The 14,215-nt window shown below is 36.7% G+C and overlaps 1 long non-coding RNA gene across 1 annotated transcript; it reads right to left on the reverse strand.

The window, feature by feature from the left end:
* Window positions 1–9,742: 9,742 nt before the first annotated feature.
* LOC134484001 (uncharacterized) lies at window positions 9,743–10,880 on the reverse strand. Its single transcript, XR_010061288.1, has 2 exons — window positions 10,516–10,880; window positions 9,743–9,780 (listed from the first exon to the last, which is right to left on the reverse strand). It is a non-coding gene; the product is annotated as an uncharacterized LOC134484001 (long non-coding RNA).
* Window positions 10,881–14,215: the final 3,335 nt, after the last annotated feature.

Below are 14,215 nucleotides of genomic sequence, written 5' to 3' on the forward strand. Positions count from 1 at the left end.
TTTTCAGAGTGCTTGAATGTTATGCATATATGTTTCTGTAAAACACTAAGGATATTACCACACTTTTATTCATGGTAGGAAACCTCTTAGTAAAATGAGGACAACAGGATCACTGAATGTCCACCACCATCCCTTTCAGGGATGTTCCAGTTGATCTCTGGAGCAGCTACAATTCTACTAAATAAATATATTGACAGTGTCCCAAGGCAGCATGAAGATTTCGTTACTTGCTTCAATTTTTTTTTTCTTTTTTTCGGAACTGGGGACCGAACCCAGGGTCTTGCGCTTGCTAGGCAAGCGCTCTACCGCTGAGCTAAATCCCCAACCCCTTCAATTTTCTTGAATGGTTAATGTTTGGCATAATATTGTGAATGGGAGGTTTTACTTTTGTTAAGACTTCAATGTGTTTTTTTCTATCTTGAACCATGGAAACTCTATATCCTGTAGACTTGCGACAGAGTCCCTGTGGACCTTCAACAGGCTTAGACAAGCTGTGGCTGACTCCTTTTGCCCAAGCAGAAGCTGGGCATTACTCTCACAGGATGCACCCCACATGCTCCTGAGCCTGACAGTTTCTGGGCCTTAGTTGCACGTCCCTATTACCTCTCAATTTGCCACATCTGGCTGCTGAGATGACATTGGGATAGAGAACAATTTGCATACACATTATACTCTCTTGCTTGGTAGAAATATAGATTTCTTTGGGGGAATAGCTTCCTGCCTCTGAAACGAGCTTAGCTTTTCCACCTTACTACTCTGACATACATACTTCCATTGAACTTTTATCCAGGCTTTAGCCTTATCAAAGCTCACATCCCTGAGTTTAGCTTTCTGGCTATTTTCCTTAGAGTGTTTAGCAGGGAACAAATGTCGGTAGACTTCATTGTAAGTGATAGGCAGGGTAATTTGCTTTTTATTTGTCCTAGTTCTTCTTGATTGTTTTAGGACTTTATAGACATAATTTACATGCTGGGCTAAATCATTTCGATCTACTCAAGCCTCTCCTGTCTCATAAAGATGATGTCTCATCATGGCGCTCAGCAGAGTCACTAAAGTACCATACCACACCTGAAATTCCTCCTGAATCAACCTCCTTCTTAATTCTCTCATGAACATAGTTAGTCCTATGAGGTCTAGTAAAATGGGCATCAAGTACCTCTCTTGTCCTCAGTAATATCTACACTTCCTTTCTTGCTCTTGATATTCATGGGGAAGCTCATCTGGCAGTAATCAAGTGTCTCTAATGACACTTATGTGCCAGGCTGTCAGGTACTGATTTCCTCAGATTATGCATGTTTGTCTTGAAGGGTGAATAATTACTCAATTTCTCTGTGTCCATACTACTCAAACTATTCCCATGTGCTATAACGTATGAGCCAGGTTGTGAGAAGCTCTCTAATTTCTTGTTTATAATCTTTCTCAATTCAAACAGTTCAGTGAAAGAAAATTCCCTAATTACTACAATTTCCTGTGTTGACTCATTAATAAGGCCTTCACCTTCTACTCCCCATTCATGAAGAAACTTTCCACTATGGTTTTTCACTTCCTCTGTATCAAAAGTGGGACCCAAAAGGTATCTTTTTTATTTTTAATTTTTTTATTCTTTAATCTGTTTTTACAGTCCAGACTTTATCTCCATCCTAATCTACCCTCTGACTGTTCCACATCCCACCTCCCATCCCACCCCCATCTCCAAGAGGATGTCCCCTTCCCAACCCCACCAGACCTCCCTACTCCCTCGGGCCCCAAATTACTTGAGGGTTAGGTGCATATACTCTGACTGACTTCAGACCTGGCAGAGCTCTGCTGTATATGTGTTGGGGGCTTCATATCAACTGGAGTATGTTGCTTTGTATATGTTCAGTGTCTGAGAGATCTCAGGGACCCAGGTTAGTTGGGACTGCTGGTCTGAGTGGTTTCTTCTAACACATATATTCAGTCTTTGTCTATTTACTATTTGATTCCACCCATCGGTTTTGATGTTTCAAGTAGGGTTTACTTCTTAATACAGATCTAATCTGTACTTTCATTCTCATTCTTCACCCCCCTCTTCACCCTTTTTCTTTTCTCTGCCAATTCATAAACAATACAGGGGACAACATTCACATGTTTTTAGCATTGTGCTGTTTTGAAATTCTTCCCATAGGTGATCAATTTCCTTCTGGGAAAACAGCATGAACCCAATTACATAGTTGCAAATCTTATTGTTCACAACAATGTCCATGTGGCTGACATTATGACCTGTTTTGAAACCGGTCATATACTACTATATTCATGAATAATATGTTCTCTAGTTCATCAATAGTTCAGGGGCTAACTTCACATTTGTAACATCCCCCATTCATGAAAGAACTCTAACTCTACACTTTTTAGAGAAAAATAATACGCTAGGCTTTTCCCCACAGACAATCTGCCTTCATAAAGATCAGCTATAGTTACATTCATGTCTTTTCACCCATAGCAAGAAAAATACAACTACCACAGCAGAGAGAAATTATCTTAATCCATGCCACACACAGAAGACAGAAAGCTGTATCAGGATAGTCCTCAAGACATTCTCTCCCCAGACAGCTTAGCTTCCGTTACATGTCCTGTCATACAAAGCAGAAATAATACAAATGACTCATCTCAAACTGTTCATTGGTTTTGTTATGTTTCACATCAGGGGATGACATATTATGGGATCTTTTCCTGGGAATCTCTATAAATCTCTATGTACTTCAGGAATTGGTGATATGCTCAAGAAATAATTTTGTTCAAGTTTAGTTTGATAAAAAAACTAATTTTAGTTAGGGTGATTTATAGAAGTATGGGTAAAAGTCTACTTATCATGGGTATTTAGTTCTGCCAGTGAATAGTTCTGCCAGTGAAGACCACATACACACAATCCTATAGTAAAGAATACCACCCCCCACATCTCTGGGGTTAACCGTTAACTGTCTTTATACTATATATCTTTAAGGATGTGTGTGGCCACATGTACTTAGCACTAGAAATTGTTTTAACAGAAAGTGTGAGTAGACAAAAAGTAAAATATATGTGTTTGAAGACACTCCTCTGGTCCCACCTTTGATACTGCAGACGGGAAAAGGCATGGTACAAGGTGAAGATGGAAAAAAATGGCCTCATGACTGATGTCCCATTAGAACTGAAATTGGTCTCTATACGGTTGTGGAGAGGTATTACCTTTCAGGACTCTCCTCGCAGAAACACTTAACTGTCTAGAAGTCTGGGTGGAGGTTTGAGCCCTCCCTCCTTGTGACTGTTAACTGGTAACTGCATATATGTCTTTGGGTAGGTATAAGGACTCATGACTGTTGATCCCCATAGAAACAGTTAACTGCCTATGGTGAAGAACGAAGCATCATGGGACCCTGCCTCAAGGGACTGTTAAATGCCTATTTACCTTGGGGGAGGGGAATGGATTCATGAATCTAACTCCCTCTATGACACAAAGTAAATGGGAATAATTGTATGCAAATATCCTTCATATTAGCATCGCTGCTGATAATTCAAGAGGACAATATTTATACCATGCATGGACAACCAAATTCCAAACATTACCTCGAATCAGGGAATATCTTACAGATTCTCTAACAAGATTCTTGACAATGAAAGTTGTAAGAGACTAAAGAATACATACATATATATATATATATATAATATATATATATATTATATATATATATGCAGGTACTGTCCTAAATCAAAAGAAAGTGGTACTTTGGACTTCATGTTGGAACAGAAAAAAAATCAAGTTAGATGATGCCTCAACTCTCCCCAAGACTCATAAGCATTAACAGTTTCTAAAGTTATTAGAGGTCATGATTCAGTACTCTTCCTCAAAGACATATAGGCAGTTAACTATTAACAGGTACAAGGAGGAGGGAGAGCTTATATGAATTCCATATAATTGGTGGTTAATTAAAAAACATGTATGGCAAGAACTTCAAATCTTTGAAGAAAAAATTGAAGAAGATATAAGACGCTGGAAAGATCTCCCATGCTCAGGGACAGGTAGGATTGACAGGAAAAATGGCAAGCTTACTTTTAAAAAGCAACCTACAGAATCAACCCAATTCCCATCAAAATTCCAACATAAATTCTTTACAGATCTTGAAAGAAAATACTCAACTTCATATAGAAAAACAAAAAACCCAGGATAGCCAAAACAATCCTATACAATAAAAAGAACTTCTGGAGGTATCATCATACTGAATTTCAAGCTCTACTATAGATCAATAGTAGTAAAAACATCATGGTTCTGGCATTTTGAAAAAAGGCCTATTGATCAATGCAATTCCATCAAAGAACCAGAAGTAAATACAAAACAATGACATAAACTTTCCCAGCAAATGGATACAACAAGGAAAGATCATCCTGAGTGAGTGAAACCATACGTAGAAAGAAAAACATGGTACATACTCATTTATAAGTGGATGTTAATTATAAAGTATAAAATAAGAATGATATAAACAACAAACACAAAGAAGCTAAGTGACAAGGAGGGCCGAACTTAGGACATTTGAATCTCACTGAGAAGGGGAGCTAGATTAGAGATTAGGGTATGTAGGGGGAAGAAGGTGAGCATGGAAACAGAAGAGATAGACAATTTGATTGTGGGGGAGTACCTCTGGGAGGCACTAGAAACCTAGGAGAATAGAAACTCCAAGGAATATATAAATGTGACTTCAGCTAAGACTTCTAGCAATGGGGGACACGGAGCCTGAACCTGCCATCTCCTGTAAACCAGGTTTCTAATGGAGGGACTGGAACACCAGTTTAGCCACAAAACCTTTGACCCACAATTTGTTTTGCCTACAAGTTGTGCAGTGGTAAAGATGGAACAGAATTTGAGGGAAGGACCAACCAATGACTGGCTCAGCCTGAGACTCATGTCATGAAAGTGAACCCATGGACACCATTAATGATATTATGCTATACTTGTGGACAGGAGCCAAGCATAATTGTCATCAGAGAGGCTTAATACAGCAACTGATGGAAACTAATGCAGATACTTACAGCCAAAAATTAAATGGAGCTTGGGAAATCCTGAAGAAGAGGGGGAGGAAGAAATGAAGGTGCCAGAGGGGTCAAGGTCACCATAAGAATACTTACAGAATCAAACTAACCTGGGTCAAAAGATGCTCATAGAGACTGAACTGCCAACAAGAAAATATTCCTGGGAGACACATATGTAAAGTTGTGTAGCTAAGTCTTCATGTGAGACTCCTAAAGTAGGGTTGTCTCTGACTACATTGCCTGCTCTTGTATCCCCTTCCCCTAGCTGGACTGCTTTGTCTAGCCTCAATAGAAGATGTGCCTAGTCTTACTGCAACTTGATATTCCAAAACTTTTTATAGATGAGAGGCCTTTTCTGAGTCGAAGGGAAGGAAGGATGGGTGGGGGTGAAGGGAGGTTAAATGGAAGGACTTAGAGGAGAGGAGGGAGAATAGGATGTAAAGTAAATACATAACATAATTAATACAATTATTATTAAAAACTAAAAATGTAAATATTAGTTTCTTATTTTTCAGAAACGTACTATGATGATGTTAGATACTAATATAACAAAAGTAAATGAGGTGGGCTTCACTATAGTCTTTCTTGATCTATGTTCGTTTTCTGAAAAAATTGATAGTGATATATTTTCTTTTATTTTTGAGATTATGATATAATTACATCATTTCTCCTTCCTCTCTCCTCTGTCCAAAGTATCTCATATATACCTCTTTGCTCTTTCAATTTCATGGCCTGTGTTTTGATTGTCATTATATGCATGTATGTATATATATTTATTTATGTACATACATAAGTATCTATGTATTCTTAAATATGAACTGTTTGGATTGTATAGTATTATTTGTACATATATTTTCAGGGATGAAAATTTAAAAATCATTCTAAATTAAAAATCTTTATTACCATAAAACTTGAATATATCAAATTATGGCAAGTATATTAGAAATTTGGATGTTAATGTGGTTTTGATAAGCATGACTAATTGTACCATGGCTTTGTGAAATGTTTTGATTGCATGTAAAGTAAAATGTACACCTACCTTATAAAACAACTGTCTTCCTCCTAGACATTGTATGAAAGAAGTGAATAGAAATGTTCATACACGTTACAAGTAAAAGTAGAAGAAATTTTTTACATAACCATGAATCAGTGAAAACAACTCACATACATAAGCAAATAGACATACATCCATAAAATGACGATTACTTAGCAATAAGCAGAAAAAAAACATTTCCAACTCCTATGACATAGTAGAAAGCGTAGAATTATAGATACAGATAATATATCAACAATTGACCTGTTGGAATATGGAAGTTACTTCAGTAGTAGACAGTAGGGAGTTAAGAAAGTGGTAAGAATCATCTTGTAGCATGCCTGTCATTATAATCATATGAGAGTTTACATTTGACAAAAGTCATAGAATTGTATTCCAAAGGAGGATTAAGCTGCAAATGTTTTAAAATGTAAATATGTGTCGAGAGAAAAGTTAAAAGAAAATTATATCATATGACATTTTGATAATGGTGTATAATAAAGAATCTAAAGTAACTAAATTATATTAATAATAGGCAAAAGCAGCTGAAGCCAAAATAAAACTAGTGTAAAATTATATTTGTATCAATTGTTACAGTAGACTAAAACAAGTTTATAGAGTCTTTAACTAAAAAGAATGTATATAAGCTATTAATATAAACTAAGACTATAAAACTATCATGCAATGTTTACATATAAAATTTAGGAACAATAAAGAAATAACTGTCCTCAATTATATAATATTTGGTCTTTAAGAATAATGCAAAACTAATATGAAAAAATATATAACATATGATTAAAGAAGAATTAACAGGAAATTTCCCAATTTAAATGCATATATTTGACATTAAAAGATTAAAATTAACCATATATTTAAGTACTTACCTCAAGGAATAAGAAAAATACAGCTGAATTAACAAACTGAGAAGTAAGAAAGAAGGGAAAGAAATAGAAACTGATGAGAAGATAAATATAAGTTGGGGAATAAACCCAAAAATTATTGTGTAACCACTGAGATGACTGGCATCTGGAATGAAGTACTGAGAAAAAGAAAAGTAATAATAAACACCATAAAAGATGAGGTATTTTGGCTTCGTTTACTTTGCATTTACATAATCGATAAATAAAATACTATATAAATAAATATTCTGTACGAATTTGTTAATTGAAATTCTTTTCAAGTGTTGTATATCAGGAATAGAATATCTCAAGATTAACGCTAAGATGAATGTGAATGCCAATAAAATAAAATATTAAACCCATGGCTACATGTAAAACAGAAATGTTAAGGAAATGTCTTTGGTGTAGATGGGAGTTTGCTTCTGTGTAACATGGAAATAGAGGAGTTACAATAAAGATCGATAGACTATTCTACAGAGAAAAATTACATGAAGGACTATGGAAGTTCACACAAGTAGTAATAGGACAGATGATATGTTAGGAAAAAATGAGAACTGACTTAATGGAAACAAAAACTGCAAGTGGTATTGGGAGATATCAGTGTATATAGGATGTGTAAGGTTAACTGAAGGAGGGATCCTATGTAGGTGCTAGGAGAAAGTTGTTTTCCACACTGGGAAAGGCTTCTCAGTTATACAGCTATTTGGGAGTAAACCATGTTCTTATATCCATGGTTGAATTGCCCATGCTCTTGTAAGCCTAGTGAACTAATTGGTTCATCAAGATCAATGTATGTAGAATAATTTTTTGGTTTGTTGAGTGAGGCATACTATCCAGGATAAAGAAATGTTTGTTCATGCTCTTCAGGAAAACGACCATATTTTTAAAAATTGTGTGCAAGTGTATGTGTACATATGCATGTTTGTGTTAAAAATAGAAGAGTTCTGTGTTGGAAGAAATAAGAGGTATGAAGCGGTCCCCAGCTCCGAACAAAAGAACCAAAAAAAAAAAAGAGGTATGAAGCAATGTGGCCAGAAACAATAAAATGTATGGTATGCAAAGGAAAGAAAATATTTCATGGTTGTGTCATGAATAAAGCAGGCTTAAATGTGTATATTAGAAACTACAAGAAGATTTTTTGGGGGAAAGGGTTCTGGACAGGTTTAAAGAATGACAAGGAGAATAGTTTAATGAAGAAGGGACAATTGTATTTATGTATAATAAATTCTATCACATTGTATGCTAATTTAAAAATGAAAATACTATATGCAAGACTATATAAGATGATAAAGCTAAACATTTAAATTAATAATTTTAAAAGTTGTTTTTGGTGGACCTCAAGCATACACACACACACACACACACACACACACACACACACACGGGCACATGCACATACATGTCCAGTAAATATATATTTTGACCTAATTTCTGTGCATTTCTGAGCCTGGAGATGTGAAATACTCAATAGTTAGAGACAATAAATATGCGACTAGACATTATAAAAGGATCCATGGTTAACCAATAGATTTATGACTAATTTCTACCATAACTTTCAAAATGAGGATCTCTCACAATTTTATAGCTGGGCATTTAATATTCCAATCTATATGGCTTTAGTCTTTAAAATTATACTTTCCAAGATAACATTATTTTTTTAAACTTAAATGTCAATCATGTTTTAACGTCATTAGTACTTATTAGAGATATACCACATTAAGCTTGAGATGCCTGGGACCCCTGATGACAAGGAAGAAAAACCTTCCAGGGGTACCATGTTTCAGAGCGTGAGGCTATGACCACTTGTGGGCCCTAGTATGAGTACTGAGAGGCTCCAAGGACTGCTTCTTTGGCGCAAGCACCTCGTGATGTCATTTCTACAACTATTCTTAGTACTTACCATTCTCCTTATCTATTTTCCTCCTTTCTTGATTAAACTGGTATTTGGTGATCTGGCAAGACCTAGTAAGAGCCCTCTTGATAACCAGGGACTAGATGTTACCAATAATATTAAAGTGAAAGCTGTTTATTAATTCAAGAGAAATGTTACAGTCACTGGATCGAGGTGCAAATGAAAGCAACCTAGGGTCGCGGGCAGAGATGAGTAAATCTGCAGCTGTTCCTCCAGTCTTAGTCTCAGTTCTGTATAATAAAAGCAGGGCATTTTTATCATAAAACTGAGGATGGAATAACATACAGATGTTTCCTAGAAAATCAGCAATGATTTCCTTGTGTTTAGGGACGATGATGGCAGGCCCCAAGGAATTCTCCATACAGGTTAGGTGAGGATGATTTGTAGACAGACAGGGTTAGCAGTATGATCTCATGTTTGCACATGTCTGAAAGTTATTGACTTTGTAGCCACAATACTGCTGCCCCAGACCTCACCAGAGACTGGTGGTTGGGAGATAGTAGAAAAAATGTGCTTGCTACACAACTTTTATGTTTGATAATTTATAGTTCCTTTTTTTCTGTTCTAAATTGGCACTACTCTGTATCACAGGAAAATGTTGGCACAGAAAAATAAAGAAGCGTTTACCCACCCCACCCACTCTATGAACTTTGTAACCCAACTCCCTTGTATGATTTCAGTAAAAGACTGGGGTTGAGTCAAGTCTGAAACACATTCTGACTCCCGAGTTGAGAAGTTCTCACTTTATGAACAAGCCCGTCAGCTTCCTCAACTGTTGGTTTTCTTACTCGCCTACCAGGTATCCCTAGTCCTTGATGATCTCCAATGTCAAGGCTGGACCCCGACAAGTACTTAGTAAATGGATCCACGTAACAGTTGATGGTGAGATCTTTTTATTTAGATTTCATATTTGCCTGTAAAGAAAGATGAAATACAAATGATTTTAAAACTCATTTTTAAAATCAGTGACAAGTATAGCAAATTTTCCAACATTACTCCTTTTTATAGTGTGTATGAGTTTCCTTAAAATATGATTTGCCTTCCAAAGAATCTAAATTGCATTTACTTTTAAATAAAATGATAATATTTCAAAGTATGATAAATATGTATATCAAATTTGAGCTATTTTCTTTTAAATACTTACTCTTACAATTTCTATTTAAGTACATTTTAGGGATAGTCAGTGAAAAGCAAATCTATTTATTTCTACTCTTTTATATCCAATCATTTGTTGTTAACATACATTTTTCTTTTTGAACATCTTATAGTATAATTTAAAATACTGTCAAAATTGTCTTTCAACTTTGTCATTGAAGAACTATCATTTCTCCCATTTTGTTTCAGATATACTGAAGTTTGCAATTACTAGTGAAAGGAGCAAGATATGGTTCTAGGCATACTAAATATTCTATGTTACTTTAATAGAAATATGTTTAATTACCCAAATTCTCATTTAATTTTATATTACACCTTTCTCAAATCCTGACTTCTGAAATAACCCAGCTAGTACTAGACATCAAAATCACTACATCCTTAATTTTTTGATAAAGATTATGCTATTTATGCTATACTGCTTAATATTGTCTCACCACAATATTTTCAAAGTATAGAAATTTTTCAGTTTTCTAGGAACATAAATAAAAACTGACCTGTGAATTTGATGTTTTCCACCAATGTTGATATGTGGCTGTATCCAAAGCGGCCACATTCTGTTTAAAGTATGCTGTAAAAGTTGCGCCTTCTACGAACAAAATAGTAGAAAGCAACACATAGTTTTATGAAGAATATTATCAGGAACAACAGCAGTACCGTCCACGTGATCATAATTGTGACAAGCAACCGCTCATTTGCATCAAAATCTAAATCTTTGTCCATGACTAAATGGTGAAGTTCATGCAGAAAGGATAGCCAAAAGCAGGGAAAAAAGCCAAGGACCCCTGCTCCTTCCAGTTTAGGCAGGCTTGTAAGACATCCACAGGGCTTCAGGCCACATTGCTAGTTACCTCACAGGCCCAGCTAGATGTGCCAATTGTCATGTCATTGCTGAGAAGGAAAGCAGTAGCCATGACAACCTGTAAGAGAGACAGGCTTTTTACCCTTGACCAAAATCTCTATTTTACTGGTTTTAAATAACTCCAGTACCATAAATCTGGAGAGAATAGAATATTTTCTACAGTTTTCTTCCCCACATCATCATGTTTCTTTGATCAAGATGTGTATAAAATTTATAAAGTTGCTATAGTTTTCTACTCATGGATTTTTTTTTACTCAAATCAACCTATAGATTCATTGTTATCAAACTTTTATAATGATACTATTCAAGGAATGAGATAAAATCAATACAAAAATTAATATGGAAATGCAAAACATCATGCTCAGCCAAAGTGATTCAATTTAGAAATAACAGCCAAAGCATTATATTTTTTTTTTTTATTAACTTGAGTATTTCTTATATACATTTCGAGTGTTATTCCCTTTCCCGGTTTCCGGGCAAACATCCCCCTCCCCCCTCCCCTTCCTTATGGGTGTTCCCCTCCCAACCCTCCCACCATTGCTGCCCTCCCCCCATAGACTAGTTCACTGTGGGTTCAGTCTTAGCAGGACCCAGGGCTTCCCCTTCCACTGGTGCTCTTACTAGGATATTCATTGCTACCTATGGGGTCAGAGTCCAGGGTCAGTCCATGTATAGTCTTTAGGTAGTGGCTTAGTCCCTGGAAGCTCTGGTTGCTTGGCATTGTTGTACTTTTGGGGTCTCGAGCCCCTTCAAGCTCTTCCAGTTCTTTCTCTGATTCCTTCAATAGGGGACCTATTCTCAGTTCAGTGGTTTGCTGCTGGCATTCGCCTCTGTATTTGCAGTATTCTGGCTGTGTCTCTCAGGAGCGATCTACATCCGGCTCCTGTCGGTCTGCACTTCTTTGCTTCATCCATCTAGTCCAATTGGGTGGCTGTATATGTATGGGCCAAATGTGGGACAGGCTCTGAATGGGTGTTCCTTCAGTCTCTGTTTTAATCTTTGCCTCTCCCTTCCCTGCCAAGGGTATTCTTTTTCCTCATTTAAAGAAGGAGTGAAGCATTCACATTTTGATCATCCGTCTTGAGTTTCGTTTGTTCTAGGGATCTAGGGTAATTCAAGCATTTGGGCTAATAGCCACTTATCAATGAGTGCATACCATGTATGTCTTTCTGTGATTGGGTTAGTTCACTCAGGATGATATTTTCCAGTTCCAACCATTTGCCTACGAATTTCATAAACTCGTTGTTTTTGATAGCTGAGTAGTATTCCATTGTGTAGATGTACCACATTTTCTGTATCCATTCCTCTGTTGAAGGGCATCTGGGTTCTTTCCATTTTCTGGCTATTATAAATAAGGCTGCGATGAACATAGTGGAGCACGTGTCTCTTTTATATGTTGAGGCATCTTTTGGGTATATGCCCAAGAGAGGTATAGCTGGATCCTCAGGCAGTTCAATGTCCAATTTTCTGAGGAACCTCCAGACTGATTTCCAGAATGGTTGTACCAGTCTGCAATCCCACCAACAATGGAGGAGTGTTCCTCTTTCTCCACAACCTCGCCAGCATCTGCTGTCACCTGAGTTTTTGATCTTAGCCAATCGCACTGGTGTGAGGTGAAATCTCACGGTTGTTTTGATTTGCATTTCCCTTATGACTAAAGATGTTGAACATTTCTTTAGGTGTTTCTCAGCCATTCGGCATTCCTCAGCTGTGAATTCTTTGTTTAGCTCTGAACCCCATTTTTTAATAGGGTTATTTGTTTCCCTGCGGTCTAACTTCTTGAGTTCTTTGTATATTTTGGATATAAGGCCTCTATCTGTTGTAGGATTGGTAAAGATCTTTTCCCAATCTGTTGGTTGCCGTTTTGTCCTAACCACAGTGTCCTTTGCCTTACAGAAGCTTTGCAGTTTTATGAGATCCCATTTGTCAATTCTTGATCTTAGAGCATAAGCCATTGGTGTTTTGTTCAGGAAATTTTTTCCAGTGCCCATGTGTTCCAGATGCTTCCCTAGTTTTTCTTCTATTAGTTTGAGTGTGTCTGGTTTGATGTGGAGGTCCTTGATCCACTTCGACTTAAGCTTTGTACAGGGTGATAAGCATGGATCGATCTGCATTCTTCTACATGTTGCCCTCCAGTTGAACCAGCACCATTTGCTGAAAATGCTATCTTTTTTCCATTGGATGGTTTTGGCTCCTTTGTCAAAAATCAAGTGACCATAGGTGTGTGGGTTCATTTCTGGGTCTTCAATTCTATTCCATTGGTCTATCTGTCTGTCTCTGTACCAATACCATGCAGTTTTTATCACTATTGCTCTGTAATACTGCTTGAGTTCAGGGATAGTGATTCCCCCTGAAGTCCTTTTATTGTTGAGGATAGCTTTAGCTATCCTGGGTTTTTTGTTATTCCAGATGAATTTGCAAATTGTTCTGTCTAACTCTTTGAAGAATTGGATTGGTATTTTGATGGGGATTGCATTGAATCTGTAGATTGCTTTTGGTAAAATGGCCATTTTTACTATATTAATCCTGCCAATCCATGAGCATGGGAGATCTTTCCATCTTCTGAGGTCTTCTTCAATTTCTTTCCTCAGTGTCTTGAAGTTCTTATTGTACAGATCTTTTACTTGCTTGGTTAAAGTCACACCGAGGTACTTTATATTATTTGGGTCTATTATGAAGGGTGTCGTTTCCCTAATTTCTTTCTCGGCTTGTTTCTCTTTTGTATAGAGGAAGGCAACTGATTTATTTGAGTTAATTTTATACCCAGCCACTTTGCTGAAGTTGTTTATCAGCTTTAGTAGTTCTCTGGTGGAACTTTTGGGATCACTTAAATATACTATCATATCATCTGCAAATAGTGATATTTTGACCTCTTCTTTTCCGATCTGTATCCCTTTGATCTCCTTTTGTTGTCTGATTGCTCTGGCTAGAACTTCAAGAACTATATTGAATAAGTAGGGAGAGAGTGGGCAGCCTTGTCTAGTCCCTGATTTTAGTGGGATTGCTTCAAGTTTCTCTCCATTTAGTTTAATGTTAGCAACTGGTTTGCTGTATATGGCTTTTACTATGTTTAGGTATGGGCCTTGAATTCCTATTCTTTCCAGGACTTTTATCATGAAGGGGTGTTGAATTTTGTCAAATGCTTTCTCAGCATCTAATGAAATGATCATGTGGTTCTGTTCTTTCAGTTTGTTTATATAATGGATCACGTTGATGGTTTTCCGTATATTAAACCATCCCTGCATGCCTGGGATGAAGCCTACTTGATCATGGTGGATGATTGTTTTGATGTGCTCTTGAATTCGGTTTGCCAGAATTTTATTGAGTATTTTTGC

This window comes from Rattus norvegicus, chromosome X (genome assembly GCF_036323735.1).
Source record: "Rattus norvegicus strain BN/NHsdMcwi chromosome X, GRCr8, whole genome shotgun sequence".
In the NCBI taxonomy this organism is placed as follows: Eukaryota; Metazoa; Chordata; class Mammalia; order Rodentia; family Muridae; genus Rattus; species Rattus norvegicus.